This window comes from Peromyscus maniculatus, chromosome 20 (assembly GCF_049852395.1).
Source record: "Peromyscus maniculatus bairdii isolate BWxNUB_F1_BW_parent chromosome 20, HU_Pman_BW_mat_3.1, whole genome shotgun sequence".
NCBI classification, from domain to species: Eukaryota; Metazoa; Chordata; class Mammalia; order Rodentia; family Cricetidae; genus Peromyscus; species Peromyscus maniculatus.
Genome location: NC_134871.1, coordinates 13,805,158 through 13,820,241, shown reverse-complemented (window position 1 = coordinate 13,820,241; position 15,084 = coordinate 13,805,158).

Below are 15,084 nucleotides of genomic sequence, written 5' to 3'. Positions count from 1 at the left end.
TATATATATATATATATATATATATATATATATATATAATTTAAATTACATTTTTTGGAATATTTTATTATCTAATATTTTCATTAAAATGTGGACAAATTACTGCCTAGACTTGTGGAAAAGCCCTTTTTAATTATCCAATTATTTAGTAAATTGATAGTTATATACAAATGTTAATGTATGTATTTAGTGCATATATATATATATATATACAAACATACATACATACATACATATACATATATTGTGTGTGTGTGTTTGGGAGGTAAGAGAGAGAAAGATACATATATAGAGAGATCAACGGGTAGACTTTGTATTTAAATACAATTTCCATTCCATATAATTTATCAAATTATGGTTTTAAATTTGCTTGCAATATTAGTTCATTATTGTTAGTCTTCTTGAGTTCTACACTGTTACACACCTCTTTAATTTCTATGACAGGTGACTTGTAACTTCTTCATTTTTTCTTAGACTCCTACATAATTTTATTTGTGTCATGGATTTTGGAGAAATAAAAAGCTTTTGATTTTATTGCCTTATCTCAATTGATATTTTATTTTAAATATATTCACATTTGGCTTTTTTATCTTTAAGTGTATTTAATTTTTGGAATCTACATTTGGAAAGTTAGATTATTTGTTATTGATATATTTGTATAATTCATTTTATTATTGTTATTTTTAATTATGTGCATGTCTTTGTGCATTTATACAAATTTGATTTGATTGCATGTATTTGCATGTGAGTGCAAGTTTCCAAGGAAGCTAGAAGCATCATATTCTCTGGATTTGGAGTTACAGGTGAATGTGAACCACCTGGTTCAGATGGAGAATCAGAATTGAATCTTCTAAACAGTAAAGAGTATTAATTTCTTTGACTCCTGATTTATTTAGGATTGTGCTGATGAAATTCTAAATATTTTTGAAATTTTAAGCTGTCCTTTTATTACTGATTTTTATGCTGATGTCAGTTGCAGTACGAGTAATCAGATCGGTGAATACCCTGTCGTCATAGAGCCTTCATCTAGTGACTGATGGAAGCAGATGTAGAGATCCACTGCCAAACACCAGGCCAAGCTCCAGGATTCCAGTTGAAGAGAGAGAAGAGGGTCTCTATGAGCAAGGTTCATCAAGATCATGATGGGGAAACCTACAGAGACAACCAAATTAAACTAGTGGGAATTTATGAACTTTAGAGCAATATCTGTGGAGCCTCCATGGGACTCAACTATGCTCTCTGCATAAGCGAACTGTAGCTTGATCTTCTTAAGCGGCCCCCTGGAAGTGGTTTCAGGATCCATCTTTGGTGCATGGGCAGGCTTTTTGGAGCCCACTACATATGGCGGGACACCTTGCACAGCCTTGATGCAGAGGGAGGGGCTTGGACCTGCCTCAACTGAATGTATCAGGCTCTGCTGACTCTCCATGGGAGGCCTTACCTTGTTGGAGGAGGGAATTGGGGATGGATTTAGATGGGAAGGTTGGAGGGGCAGGAAGAGGGAAGACAAGGGGTCTGTGATTGGTATGTAAAATGAATAAAAAATTCCTTAATTAAAAAATAAACAAACATTGCATGGTTACTTTTAAGTTCAAATGTGTGTTGGGATGATCATGTCAATTGGTCTTTTCTAATTGAGGGATATTGAAATCCAAAGGTAAGAACAGATTCATTCATCTATTTTCCTTAACTTTTCTGTGGAACTCAGTTTCACATGTTTTGAGTTTATACTTTATGAATTAATATGGGTTCTTATAAAGTGTTTTTTCAATTGAGGTTTCAGTAGTTAAGAATGCATATCACTTTTGCAGACAATTACAGTCGGGTTCCCAGCACCCATATGGGGTGGCTCACAACTGCCTGTAACTCCAGAGTCTGAGGTATCTGATACCTCTTGCCTCCAAGAGCACTTTCACTAACATTCCATGCACAGACACCCATAATTAAAAATAAATCTTAAAAAGTAATAATTCATCACAATTAACAATTAATTATAAAAGTATCTTTTGATGTCATAAGTACTCTAATTAATAAGTCACATTTTATACATTTTTCACAAACAAATGGCTAGATTTTTCAATAATACTTCCTTCCTGTTCCTTTTTATAAATTAAATTTAGTAGATCTTTGTGATATAAACTACATTTTAAATATTTGGCTGCAAAAAATTAGTTATATAAGCCAGTAAATAATATTGTATTCAATCTATAAATTCCATTTTTATACTATTCACCACTTACACTAGCTTATAAAATTCTGTTTCAAGCCTATAAAATTTCATTACCCAGATATTTTGATCCAAATACTTATAGGCTTGGGCTCTTTACAATATTTAGTAGCTAATTTTAATCATGTGAATAAAGCAAGGAGTACCTGTATATGAAATATTTTCTCCCTTATATTTCTATCTCCTCATTTTTACCACCAGAATTCTCTTATACAGTCCCTGTATTGCACACACATCAACATCAGCTTGTGTAATTTCTACTAAGTTTCCTCAGGTGAACAAAGCACTTTCTTAGAAGTAAACAGTTTTATGTAATATATTAAAAATTGCAATGCTGGTATGTCAAACTTTTTTTTTATTTATTATGTATACAGAAGAGGGCGCCAGATCTCATTACAGATGGTTGTGACCCACCATGTGGTTGCTGGGAATTGAACTCAGGACCTCTGGAAGAGCAGTCAGTGCTCTTAACCTCTGAGCCATCTCTCCAGCCCCTCAAACTTTTATTGGGTAAAAATATCATTATTGTGTCTTCATTGGTTATGCTGTTTCACTAATTCTTGGTCTCCTATACCATAAACACATACATTACCATTTAATCTAAAGATGATCAGCCATGAAAATATATACATGTAAGTAATATTGGATGGACAATTTATATGTATTTATTTGGGAATACACTCACACACAAACAATTACCTACCACACATATATAACAATTAAAGATAAAGAGAACACCAATTTGAAAGAGAACAGGGGTAAATTGGATGGGTTGAGAGGTGGAATGGGAGAAGGAAATAAGAAAAAATAATAAAATACTGTCAGACACAGATTAATTTTAAATTCAAGTGTTCATCATTGTATTTGAAATTGTGAGTAAGATGATCAATGAATGGTTTATTTCCATTTCTTGTGAGTTGGCGGTAAAATATATCCCTTTAGTCTTTTCGATGTGAGAAGGTACATTGTAGGCTACCAAAACAGCAATGTGGACACAAACCCTACCACAAAACCTTTGGCCTGTAATCTCTCCTACATGCAAAACATGCTAGGGCAATGGTGGCACAGAACTTGTGGAAGCCAATGAATTTCTGATTTTACTTAAGGTCCATTTCACTATAGGAAACCCATGCCCAATGCTCCTAGAACCAAGAACCAGAGACTAGGTAGCCCAGAGACCCAGGGTAAAACCAAACATTATTGGTCTAAAAAAAGTATCAATAAAATGATTTCTAATTATATTCTTCTATACTCATCTATCAGTGCCTTATCCTGTCATCATCAGAGAGGCTTCTTCCAGCAGCAGATGGGAACAGATGCAGAGACCCACAGGCGGACTTCACATGGAGAGAGAATCTAAATGGGAGGTCTTCATCAAATCCCTCCCATCTGAGCTCAGAGAATACCAAAGAAGATGAGGCAGAAAGATTGTAAAAGCAAGAAGGGATGGAGAACACCAAGATTACAAGGCCTTCTGAGTCAACTAAGAGAGGTGTATAGGAGCTTACAGAAACTGAAGTAGCAAACGCTGGGCCTACCTTTGTCTGCACCAGGTCCTCTGTCTATAAATTATGGCTTTATCGCTGTTAGCTTAGTATTTTTGTGGGACTCCGGACTGTGAGAATGAGTGAGTCTCCGACTCTTGTGCCTGCTACTATTGAGTTCGTGTCCAAATTCAACATGATAGTTTTTGCTTCATTTTACTGTATTTTATTTTGTCATCTTTGGTTGTTATCCCTTAGAAGCCTGTTCTTTTCTAATGAGAAAGAAAGAGAGTGGATCTAGAGGGGAGAGAAGATGGGAAGGAACTGAAAGGAGTACAGGAAGGGGACCTATAATTAAGACATACTGTATGAGGAAAAAAAAACTGTTTTCAATAAAAGAAAAAAATGAAAAAAGCAGTTTAATTTCTGGATCCAATGAAAATTATTATTTGAGTATAATATTTATGCCTGAATATCAAAAAGGAACTTTTATATGTGAACATAGTTTATAGATTATTAAACTTTGCAATGTTATTGCTATACAGCAAATATCAACTTATAAACCAGTAATAAATGCTATACATGCTTGCGACTTTATATTGTGATATGTGTTTTTATGACTAGATATATCTAGAGGCATTTGCATAAATACACAACTATTTATGATGTATTTCATATTTATGTGATCTTTCACTAAAATTCAATGTAAACATTTGCATTCAAGTCAATTTTGAGTAGAATTTAATGATTCAAGGTTGAGTCAACTTTTCACAATTTACTTTTAATTGTGTTGGAGTATTAAATACAAGAAACCATACAAATATTGAGCAGCTACCCTTGGAATTGAAACAATCTCACTTGGGAGAAAGAGGGAGACCATAGAAGCTAATGAGATTAGAGGCTAAGAAAGCTAACAGAACTTGACATTAAGAGGCTCAGAATCTACAAAATCCACAATGGTGATTCACAAGCCATCTCCCCAAGGGTATTTTGCAGCAAAGATTTGCTGAGGGGAAGATACAATTTGATAGATTTGACTAGTAGTCAGGAAACTCCAGAGTGATGGGACTTTTGGTGATGCTATTGCCTTTGAGTATCCCATGATCTTTGATCCTTTTTCATCTAAGTAATCTCAATGATCTCTTCAGTTTGCCAAGGGGGACTTGGGTCGAGTCACTTTGCTTTACCTGAGTTTTGTTTTGTATTATTTGTGTGTGTGTGTGTGTGTGTGTGTGTGTGTGTGTGTGTGTGTGTGTGTGTGTGTATGTGTGTGTGCCCTAACACAGGTGAATAGATATTTATTTTTATCTCCCCCAAAAACACAACGTGTAGGAGGAACAAATCGCTACATAAACTTATTGCCATAAATTCTTAATATTTAAATTGTTTATCAGGAATATAGGAAGCCAAGCTTTTCCATGTGCTGTTGAATAATACTGATGCCCAATTTCTCAAGTAAAAGATTTAAAGGTATTTGCCTTGCAGCTAGGAGTCGGCCTTGGGAACCACTCTCCAGTCCAAGTAGGAACCTTGATCTTATAGAATTATTTCAAAGTCATATATCATCGATAACTCTCATCATAAATGATAATTTTCTACTTTTTGACTAGCTGACCAATTCTGAATAATTCTGATTAGAACTCTTATGTTTTTTTTAAATACGGTGCTAATTGATCATTATTTATGAATCCGAGGAAGCATCATTGTGCTTGATTCAGAAACTCACACACAAAAAAGTAAGACTTTGTTCCATCCTTTCGATTTAAGTTCTGTCACACAGCACAGGAGACCCTAAGGCTCTGTTGTTCATTTTTGCCACTATCATTATACCCTTCAAAGTCTTCTTGTGTCTTGTCTTTTACATTTTATTCCAAAAGATGAAAATGGTGAATAGTTACAACTTTGTTGGTGAGTGCTGGTATTTATGCCCTCTGCTCCATTTGTGTGGTACTTTCTGAAAATTCTGTTTCCTCAACTTATGATCAATGCTCAGTAAGAACTTCATATTCTTGATTTCTTTATCAGTAAGAAGTAAACAGTAGTAAACTTATAACTTTTAAATATATCATAAATTTTATCATTCTTTCAAGGTCAATATAAAATCAATTGAAACAACTGCCAAGTGTGTTTGAAAACAGAAATCAATATAGCAGATGCTGAGATTGAAAGCAACATTGTGATAACTCATCAAAGAAAATGGAAAGGAGAAAAGTTCACTTTAATTCCGCTGGGAAGCATAAAAATACATTTTTGCTGTGAGATTATTTGCAAGTTATATTTAAAGATACCATCTCAGTGAATATTTATGTGCTGTGAACATGACTCCTCTTTTAGTAGTCAGAAATTTGTGTTCATCTGTCACTCACAGTGGCTACTTCAAGACTTATGGCTTGGAAAACGTCATTGAAACTTTCAGCATCTTTGTTCAAGGGTATTTTTTAGTATACTAAAGAATATCCTGAAAAAATACTATATAAATTTTATATCCCTCTTTCAGAAAAATGCAGCAATAATAATCCAAGAAACTTGAATTACTATTTTTGGAAGCAGGTGGTGTAGAGATTGAACATAAATAACATGTTAGGATATAAAGTATCTATATACCAGATTACAAGTCTCATATTTTTAACTACAAATAAATTCTATAGAATTGCAGAGCTAAATTTTAACACATGGCATTTGTCACTTGAAATTTTGATTGCCATGTTACAGAAAATTTCCATGAATACTCCAAAGAACTTTTAAGTATTATATAGTTCTCTTACTATCTAACATTCAAATCTACATTAATAGCATTTAAATTAGCAAGTATCATAATTTATTAAAAATTAAAAATTATTATTAGTTAAAATTCATATTACATCTTTATTGTATTTTTAGCAAATGTTATTTTGTTTTCCAAAACCCTAGTTAAGACACAACACTGTTATAGCTTTGAGTCTCACAGCCTTCGTTGTTATACTCTTCAGACATTGTAGTTGATGGATGATCTTAATAGGTTTGAGGTTTGGTCTTGTATATTTATTGTAGCTCTCTTTTGTATTTCACTCACGATCCTGCTGAGCATAAGTGCTTTGTTAGGAAAATGAGAAAGGTATAATATTATTTATATCATACTATTCTTCCATATACTAAAAAGACTGTTACCAATAACTGATCTTGATGACGACAATCTTGTCAAGACAGCACCTCTCTGGTTGTTTCACTGTGAAGCAAGAAATGTTTTCTTGCTTTTCACGTCATCCTTTGTAAGGTGGTCACTATGTACAATGTATAATACAAAAGTGAGAAGCATCCAACTTGAAATACTTTTAGAATTTACTTGTATGAGAGATTTACTTTCCAAGCATCTTTGATAATTTTTTAATCAACATATATTCATGGATATGAATAGTGTAGTTTGGATTATGGTCTGATAGCATGATTTGTTTTGTTACTAAAGTTAACACTTTTATCATAGATGTGAATAGAGGCCACAAACAAACCCACACAGCAATATCCACCAATATTATTTTTCAAAAGTGTCATACTGAAACTTTGGAAAACAGCTGCTTTGACCAACTGAAATCTGGTGTTTAACTAGGTAATTATACATAGAAGAATTTAAAATGAATGAAAAAAAATTTCTTAATTAAAAAAGGTGAAGCCGGGAAGTGGTGTCACATGCCTTTAATCCCAGCACTCGGGAGGGAGAGTCAGGTGGATCTCTGTGAGTTCGAGGCCAGCCTGGTCTACAAAGACCAGGAAAGGCACAAAGTGACACAGAGAAACCCTGTCTCAAAAAACCAAATAAATAAATAAATATTTTTTAAAAAAGAAGAATGAAACTATTTTCCAATATCTTACACTGAAAGAAAAACAATCCCAAATGGAATAAAGGCTTTATTATAAGATCTTAAAATCTAAAACTGCTAAATGAAGTCCCACCAAAATCAGTCCCAGATGGAGACATAGTCAAGGACTATCTACAATGACAAATTGTAATAGGGTTCACTGTAGACGAAATTCTAAATGGTCTTATTAAATAAGAAACAGAGTTAATACAGAGTTAAAAGCCCAAGAGATCAGAGCACTAGCGAAGAGCCTTAGCTTACTACTCACTGCCCTCCTTCCCCTGAGAAAGAGACCTTCTACTGTGTGACCTGTCTTTTATTGTCTTTCTGTTCTGCCTTCTCCTAGGCTCTAAACCCAACAGCATGATTTCCTTGTCACTGACCGTCTACACAGACCTCCATGTCTCTATGGTTGGTACTGGGATTAAAGGTTTGGGTCACTGCTTGGCTGAGTCCTTGAACATACAGAGACTCTGCCTGCCATGTGATTCGATTAAGGGTGGCTGCCACCACCACTGGACTTCTGCTTGCTCTTAGCTCTGATCCCCAGGCAACTTTATTTATTAACATACAAATAAAATCACATTTCAGCACAAATAAAATATCACCACATTTCACTTGGAAAAACAGAACTTATAGAATAAATGTACATAAAACACACACACACACACACACACACACACACACACACACACACACACACAGCATTTGTTAGAATAGCTTACAATCAGTGGTTCAGCTAGTCCATCAATGGCTGTCTACCAATGGAAGTTCCAAGAATCCATTTGCTGTTCAGTTCATAAGGCTGGATGTCTTAGCCAGTGTTCAGTATATGCCAGAATTCCAAAGAAGTAGGCTCTAAGGTCAATGAAGGAATAACATTCCAATGATGGAGAGAACAGGTAGACAAAGAGAGCAAGCTTCCTTCTTCTGTGTACTTTATATAATGTAGTATGACAGCAAAAAGTATGGTCCAGATTAAAGGTGGAGCTTCCCACCTCAAAATATTTGGATTAATAGTAGGTCTTCCCACTTCAGATGATTTCGTTTAAAAACTTCCTCACCAGTGTACAGAGCCACTTAGAATTGGTTAATGCTAGATGGAGTCAAGTTGATAACCAAGAATAGCCATCACACCCAAAAGGCAACAGAACTAGCAGCAGTGACAGACTGTATTATGCAAGCTACAGGCCAAGAAAATACATCAGTGTTCCCCTTGTCTCCAACTCTGCATCCTCCAATACCAACCAACAAGACAATATGTACACACTGGTGCAATAGTAGCATGAAGGTAATTGGGTAACTGATTAAGTTGGGTTAGGATTTGAGGCATGCTCCACAGGAAGAAATTAGTGTCTAATACTGTAAACCTGACCACAAGACCATGACTTGTGATGTCATAGGCTCCCAGGAGGAATTTACCATCATTGTTTTGCTGAATGATATGATATCAAACTGTCTTCTAAATAGCTGTGCTTATATCCATAGTGTTGATTTCTATCTGAACCAAAGAACATTCTTTGGGAAGTAGTCACCAGATAATACAAATATTCATAAATGGTGAAAGTACAGGGAATAAGTGACTACTGACTGCCCAAGCATAAATGGAACACATATGTCAACATCACCACTCCTGTACCAAGATTCAGAATATCATGGAAAAAGAGCCAGAAAATGGATAGGAGTGCTGTGAAATGTTCTCTCTGGATACCTCATAACCATTACACTCATGACATCATCACAGTATCACCAGTTTCCTGTTTTAAGGTCAGATAACATTCCAACTGGGAACACTAATTAAGTGGGTTATTAATAAAAGAGGAGAGAACATAAAGGGGAGATATAGTCAACTGGGAGTTCTTGGAAGAGACTCAGAAGAAGAATTTCAGGGTACCTGAAGAAAGCAAAAAGAGAAAATAGTGGGTGAATATGATCAATATACATTGTTGATGTGTATTAAATTTATAAATAATAAATAAAAGATACCCCAAAACAATTTAATTGGGAGTTTTCCATTAAGTCCTATATACATCTGAAATATTCCTGCCTTTGAAAGTGGACTTTTTGTTCTTTGAATATTTTTTATTATTTGCAACTATATGATTTGTTTGGGGGGCACATTGTTTCTTTACTGGATTTTCTTTTAATTGTTATTTACTCTATGATATCCTTGTACTTGCTATATGCAAAGAATATTATAAATGAAAGTCTATATATAAGATGTCTTAAGACAATGGAGAGTGAATGCTTATAAACACTTTCAACAGAAAATAAACATGTGAAATCTCGTCCAAGTGCATGCACATAACCCATCAAAATGAAGCATAAGTTGGTACTACTTCTCTAAAATTCACATTCATTATCACATAAATCATTCCAGTCTTCTCTTGCAACTGATTTGCACCCTATAGTGGTTGTTTGAATGAGACTAGTCCCCATAGGTGCATATATTCAAATACTTGGATCAAGTTGTTGGAACTTTGCAAAAGATTAGGCTGTAGAGCCTTAGAGGAGCAGTAGTATCACCAGGGAAAGACTGTGCAGTTTGAGAGACTCACACCATTACCAATGTGTCTCTCTTTTGCTTTGTGACTGTGTCTTATGATATGAGCTCCCAGCCACTGCTCTGGGGTAATGTTTGCCTGCTGTCATGCACCTCTTCCTCATCGTCATAGACTCCAACCCTCTGAAACTATAAATTAAAGACTTTCTTCTATAATTTGCCTTGGTCATGGTGTTTTGTCATAGCTCTAGGGAAGTAGCAAAGACAGAAGTTGATACTAGGGGATTAGTTCTGTGACAAACCTGACCATATTTTTTGGAGGAATGTAGAAGACTTTGGGAATTTAAAATAGGAAAGTGCTTCAACACTTTAGTGGTATTAACAGGCCATCCTATTAGGACCTTGGGAGACATTAGTAGTGGAGCAAAGGTATGGACTATGGAGGCCCAACTAAAGAGGATTCAGAGGGGAACAATATTAGTAATTGATGTAGTGACCATTCTTCTGATAATTTGGAAAGGAATATGGCTGCTTTCTGCCCTTGTCATAAGAATATGCTTGAGGCTTAAGGGGAAGGTATTGGACTAATTTCCTTTGCAGAGATTTCATGGCAGCAAGGTATTGGCTTTGTGTGTGATTATTAGTAGTCACTCATATGCAGATTTACAATAAAAAACAAATAAGGCAAAAAGAAATACAAAATGTAGAGTATAAGGAGCAAAATAGCACCAGAAAATTTTACGTTGGAGCTATGTACTGTGCTAAAAGAGGTGAGAAGATTAAAGAAAATTCTGCTCTAGAATGAAACAAAAGAAAGTATACCACTAGAGCAAGACCCCACCCAGCTAAGCTTCCAACTTGTTAAAAGTAATTGCCTGGGGAATTTTATGGTCCTAACAAGTCACAGCAATAGAACGTTTATACAAATGTGATTCAGAGCAGTCTCCATCCCAAGCAAGCAGTCAGAACTGGCAGTGTCATTTATGGGATGTGAGTCATGAAGGATATCAGACTATATGTGTTATGAAATCTTCTTCCAAGGATAAAAAGAGCAGCTGACGCCAGGGGTAGGGAAGGGAAGTCCCTGTATGGAAACATTGAGAGATCGTTGTGTGACGTTGTAAAAATGATGGCTGGATTAATTTGGAGACCCCAAGATGCTAGACATGCCTGAGCCACGATACTCTGCCTGAGAGAGCTGAAGACAGGAAGTAGAACCAGTCTGTGGTGACAGCTGTGGGACTGGCAGGACACAGGAAAACTTCCTAGTACACCACCCAAATAGAAATAAGTGTATTGTAGGCATCCAAGTTGGAAAGGTAGAGCTACCTAAGCTCTTTGGTGTCAGGCATGTAGCCACAGGATTTGGAGACTACCCTGCTGGGTCTTTTGTTGTTTATCCAGTTTTCTCTCTTGTTGTTTTTGAGGAAAATCTATTGACCTACCCTAAAATAAATGTACTTCTTCCTTAATAAATTCAAATATAATAGTATGTTCATTGCAAGCTTATCATATCTTTATTGTCATCATTTCATTTTTTATTTCATTTTTGAAATATTGATCATTTAATTTGTTTCTATGGTGAGTGCCCTTCAATAGAACTGGTCAAATATAAATTCCAGTGCATAGTCTCTGTTTAAAATTTTGAAATTCTCTGTCATTGTGTGTAGGTATTGTGAACTTTTGTATCCTCAAACTTCTGTTATAAAAATATATGAATATGTGTGTGTGCCATTTTCCAAGAAAACTTATAAATGACAAATGATCACATGATATGCACAAAAGATGTAGAACAAAGAATGTGTGACAACCTAGTTAGGACCAAGCAGAAGAACATGAAATTCCATCATGGCACTGAGAATTCTGCACTGTGTAAAAATGTCTAAATTATTTCCTTGTTAGATTTTCCACTACACTTATTTGGTCACAGGTGACTCCATTGTCTAGGTGAAGGGATGGATAGTGGAGTGCAAGAGCACTCTAGCCTACAGGGCAATTTTCTGCCTTGGCAGAAGGCATGCAGTTGGCCATTCCGTAGAACTTTTATTAGATTTCAGATTTTGAATGTACCTGTGGTTTTTCACAACTGTTTCTTTGCTGGAATAAATTTTTCTTTGTTTCTTTCTTTCTTTCTTTCTTTCTTTCTTTCTTTCTTTCTTTCTTTCTTTCTTTCTTTCTTTCTTTCTTTCTTTCTCTCTTCCTTCCTTCCTTTCTTTCTCTCTCTCTCCCTCTCTCCTCTCTCCTCTCTCTCTCTCTTCTCTCTCTCTCTCTCTCTCTCTCTCTCTCTCTCTCTCTCTCTCTCTCTCTCTCTCTCTCTCTTCTTTAGCCCAATTCCTCCTCTAGGTCATGTGTCCATAGTATATTTTCTTGAAACAACACATTCTTGTTTGTTGGTTTGTTTGTGTTCTTTTTTATAGAAAGAAGAAAACTATAGCTTGATATAATGGGATGACTTAAGTTTCTCAAGCTGGGATAAGCCCTAGCAAAGCCTCTCCTACAGAGGAACAGGAAGTTCTTACAGAGAAGGCTTTGTTTCTATCCAAATGATCATTCTTCTTCCCTAGCACAAACAAGGGTGACTTTCTGTAGGTATGTACTGTAAGAATCACGTGGGGTTCTTGGGAATAAAATTGCAGTTGTCTCTTTTAAGAGTGTAAGTCCTGAAGTTACTCAATCTCATGCTTAGCTATAACCAGTCTCCAGTTCTTCATCAAACTTACCAGTAAGTGCACCTCTTAGTTTACAGTGGCATTTAGTTTTCTACCAGGTAAACAGAACTAGGCAGTGTCTTTGAATTCATGTGACATATTCTGCCAGTTGTTTATGATACAAAATGGATCTCTTTTACATGGAAAGAAAATTCACTGATTTTTCTTTTTTTGCTTCTTATTTTAAATAAAGAAGAAATGACTTCTAGAGTGGTGGCATAGCTCGCTGATAAAAGTATTGCTTTACACATACAAGCAACTGGCTTAGTCCTTTAAACTACATTAAGAAGAGAAAAAGGATGAAAAGGAGAAGGAGGAGGAGAAATTATTGACTCCCATGTTCTTTTAGGTCAGATCTAATAGTGTAAGACCATAATACTATGCTTTAGGAATATAAAATAGCTCCATTATTCCTATTATACACCACCTGATAAGTAAATATATGTCATGTGTTTTTCCTTCCGCAAAACTAAATTGACAAAGTCACGAAAATCTGTGCCTTCAGCCAGGTGTCTGAAAATTTGTGAGGACATACCACACCCTGGTCTTGCAGGAGGTTCTAAAAGGTTCACCAGTCTTGCAGTTTATGCCAAGAGTTTTCCCAGCTGTAGAGCTCTCTCTACCATCTCTTCGATCAGGTTCCTTAGGCACAAATGATAGTTGCACTCAGTAAACGACCCGATCACTTCACACAGCTGCAGATGGCAGATCCTGCAGCCACAGCAAATGGTAGAGAAGATGGGGGAAACAGCACAAATTAGAGACAATTCCAATATAGCAAGGGTTGGAGTACGATAACTGAAAAAGATGCCCCTGGCTTCTTCTTTAAAACATATTTCCTAGTGTTGTAAAACAGTCCCACTTTCATGTTTCTCTGCACATATTCTCTGAGTATTTGTTAGAGCAAATTATTATAATGCTGCACTATATCTTGTACATCTGGGGTTAGGCTAAGTAGGAACATCTTCTTCTGGTGCAATTACGTCATCAATTACCATACAGTCTCAGAAAGTTTGGAAAAACTCTTCACACATCTAATGTGTCTGTGATAGAATAATATATTTTCTGCAGATGATGAAATTTTCAAAATTAAGGGTTTCTTTTTCCCCCTCAAGTACTGTGTAGAGGACTTAGTAGACAGAATCTACAGAGAAAAAGGTAGAATCACCAGGCAAGACTCTTATCTATAATGCACAGAAGAAAGGAAAAAATAAAGCTTCACAGTTGAGTTTAGAATAACATGATCTTGAAAACGATTTTCTTCAAGTGCAGAAATCTCCCAATCCCCAGGAGTTGATTTAAGTAACTGTAAGTGAGGAACACAAGTTAATGATGAGTTAAATAGCTCACTTACCTGTCATTGCTCAGAACAGCTGAAACTGCTTTGCTGTCTAGAGCTGTGCTTTCAGTCACAAGGAGCAGATTTAAGCTAAAACAAAAATCACAAATCAGCTGTAATCCCAGATTTTTGCCATTTCTGAATTCCAGGGGACTTTGGATTCAAGGTTATTTTTCTTATACTCTTTAGACTACTAACTTATATCATATTTTCCAACTATTTCTGTTTCATTGTAGAAAACACTTGTAGAAAATCATTTACAATTGCATTTCACTGCATAAATTATGGATCATTTTACTGGTCTTTTAACATATTGTTATGTGTATCTGTGGTGGATTTCAGATAAATAAATTATAGGACAACTTGTTAAAAACACATCATTAAAGTGTAACTATAACCTTAGATTCAGTTTGCATCCATCCTTGAATCTCAGTTACAGAGTAGTGAACTTTCTCCTTTGCCCCTGTACAGTATATAATCCATTGATTTTTTAAATTAAAATAAAGTACTATCCACTATTTGCTCTCATGTTCTAGGCATTTGGCAATACCTACAGAGTTTCTTGGTTGTTTTGGTGAATGGAGAATGGAGAAGATGCTAACAGTATCCATGAGGTGTGACCCAAAAGTACTTCTACAGCCCTCCACTGTGCAGGACATACAACTTCCTGCAAACACCAAATATCTGACTCAAAAATTTAATAGTGCTTTGATTCCTCCATGCATAGATCTGAGCAGCAGATTATACAAGATGTGATCAAAGCCAGGTGTACTATTATATTTCTCACTAGCAAGGTAATAGGAACCATTAAGTTGAGTGTAAGAGAATAAAATTTTGATAACTCTTCTTGTAATAACTAATTTGACTAAGTAACATTTTGTAGCTATTACAATGTTAGTTTACAGTCTAAAAAATATAGATAGATGCTGGCAAGATGATGCAGTAGATAAAGATCCTTTTGTCCAAACAGAAATCTGAGTTCAATCTTAG